Consider the following 2,776-nt stretch of genomic DNA (forward strand, 5'->3'; position numbering starts at 1 on the left):
CTGTGCGTCCACCACACCGAGCGCCGCCAATTAAACAACGTCCTTCGGGTGAACACGGAGCTGGACTCCGACGAATACCCCAAAACGCACGATCGGAGAAAAACCTTCGAATGTTGTCATTTTGACATGGAAATAAGTAGAATGGACCCAGCGTGGCCGTGTCGCTTGGAGTCGGGAGGCCGTGGGGGAGGCAGGCTGGGGCACGGCCGAGCCCTGGACATCCTGGAGCCGCCACCGCCATGCGGACACACGGGGACACGGCCTCCTCCCCGTGGTGCCCCTGCACCCCGCGTCTGCGTACCCGAGCTGACCGCCCCATCCAGCGAGAAGCCCCTCGGGCACGGAGGATCACGCTCTGGGTTCTGCCGACACAGACCTCTGTTCTGCTGGGCACAGTCTGAGCCGCTGCCGGGGTCTGCGTCCCGCGGGTGCCCAGACAGACGCTCCGCCCCTCACCACAGCCCGCACCGTCCCCTGGCTGAGTCTCAGAGCCGGGGCCATGTGAACAGCCGGGGCCGGCACACCAGGCACTCGTCGCTGTAACTGTGGCCTGACACTGGGGCGGGCGGCTCAGACCCCAAGGCCCGAGCGTCCCGGGCCCTGGGCAGAGGCGGTGTGGGGACCTGTGGGACGGGGCCACGGCCTTCAGGCGTCTGCACGGCCTGACAGCTCGGCCAGCACAGGTCGGGCGAGGCTCCACCCTCTGCCGGCTCCTTGCGGGGAGTCTCCGTGTCGACCCCACAGACCAGCACGCATTCCCTCAGACAGACCCCATCATCCCCGCCCCCCTGCCCCGGTCACCACCAGGGCCCCAGGCATCCGGCCGGAGAGGAGCGACTGGAGGGGCCGGGCCGGGAGCCCACCGGCCACGCTGCCCGAGCCTCCGGCCTGCTCGGGGAGATGCTGCCCGCGCCATCTGGGGCACAGGGCTGCCCCACAGCCACCTCTTCCCGTCCCTTCAGGGCACAGTGGCTCTAGCTCCCCAGGAAAGCGCCTTGGGCACAGGAAGGTGACACCCAGAGGTGACAAAGAAACGAGCCGCGGCCAGCCAGCTGTGTTACTTGAGAAAAAGGAGCACAGTGACGCCCTCCGTCTGGCTGCTGCCGATGTCACAGCTGCTACTAAAGTCCCCTCTGCAGGCGACGCCAGGCCTGCTGGCCCGGGCCTGGGCGCTCGGCCGGGGAAGCCGCATCGAGCACGTCCGGACGTCCCCGGGGGATGCCGCCGCTGGTCCCCCTTCCGCCTGCCTCTGCCCTCAGGCGACTCGGCCGAGCCATTCGGTCCCGTCCGCTCCCCGGCCCCTGCCGCGGTCTCCCGCCCCGGGATTCCACGTTTCTCCGAGGGGAGCACATTTGCCTCTCTCTGGAAATGCACCTGCGCATTTCAGGACCGAAAATGCACAGAAAGGGGACTTTTATTTGGATCCAAACATATTACTTCTCATTGAGTTATCAAGATTTACGGCACGTGAACCCTTTAGAACATGTGGAACTAATATTCTGATTAGAACCAGGTCATAACTTCACGTCACGTCAGCCTGGGAGTCACGGGCGGCAGCCACAGAAACCATCTGTTCGCTATAAATTCACGGTGAAGTTAACGCACTGTGTTTGAAGAAACGTCTTAAAGAAAGATCGGGATTATTCCTTCTGTCTGAAAAGATACCCAACTATAGACTAGGAGGCGTTCTATCTGGCTCTCGTGTGTTATGCTTATTGAAACAATAATTTATTACAATAACAAGCAACGGCCACCGCCGGGTGCGGACACTAGACACTTTCGTCTCTCTTTACCCACAAAAGCCAGAGGAAGCAGACTCGTCCCTGACTGACACGTCTGGTAACGGAGGCCCAGTCTGGGGACTCAGCCAAGGTCAGCTGGCCGCGCCGGGGCTGGGACCCTGGCTGTCACTACGTGACCACAGGGACGTGAGGGCACAGCGCCCCGGCTGTCTGGCGTCTGCACGGTGGCCGTGGCCAGCTTCGCGCTCGCGCCGTGCTTGACCGGAGGTCTCTCCGAGGGCACACGCCAGAAAAAGTACCAGGTGGACGGCAGTAGAAATGGGAAGTTGCTATAAAAACATCAGGCAAAAGCAATTTAAAACGCTTCTGTCCTGCTCTGCTTCGGCACGTTTCCGTCCCCCGGTCAGTGCGGCTTTCGGAGGCAGGGCCCGGGGGTCGCTGGGGAGGTTCCGCCAGGACGCAGACAAGCCAGCTGCTCGTGGTCTGGCACAGGGAGCATGGGACCCGGTTCTGGATGTGCCTGTGGCCCCGCATGTGGGACGTGGGGACGCGTCACGGGGCCCGCCACCCACGTCTACGGGGTCTCCACTGACCCCACCACCCACGTCTATGTGGACGTCTCCACTGACCCCCACAACCCACGTCTACGGGGTCTCCACTGACCCCACCCCCCACGTCTATGTGGACGGCTCCACTGACCCCCACAACCCACGTCTACGTGGACGTCTCCACTGACCCCCGCCACCCACGTCTACGTGGACGTCACCACTGACCCCCGCCACCCACGTCTACGTGGACGTCACCACTGACCCCCGCCACCCACGTCTACGTGGACGTCACCACTGACCCCCGCCACCCACGTCTACGTGGACGTCACCACTGACCCCCGCCACCCACGTCTACGTGGACGTCACCACTGACCCCCGCCACCCACGTCTACGTGGACGTCACCACTGACCCCCGCCACCCACGTCTACGTGGACGTCACCACTGACCCCCGCCCCCCACGTCCACGTGCACGCCACCACTCACCC

General features: G+C 63.8%; 1 protein-coding gene across 1 annotated transcript in view; it reads right to left on the reverse strand.

Moving 5' to 3' along the window:
* ARHGEF10 (Rho guanine nucleotide exchange factor 10) overlaps positions 1-2,776 on the reverse strand; it is a 69,145-nt gene that overhangs the window by 8,786 nt on the left and 57,583 nt on the right. The gene's annotated exons all lie outside the window — the stretch shown is intronic.

Source organism: Pteropus alecto, unplaced genomic scaffold (assembly GCF_000325575.1).
Source record: "Pteropus alecto unplaced genomic scaffold, ASM32557v1 scaffold35, whole genome shotgun sequence".
NCBI lineage: Eukaryota > Metazoa > Chordata > Mammalia > Chiroptera > Pteropodidae > Pteropus > Pteropus alecto.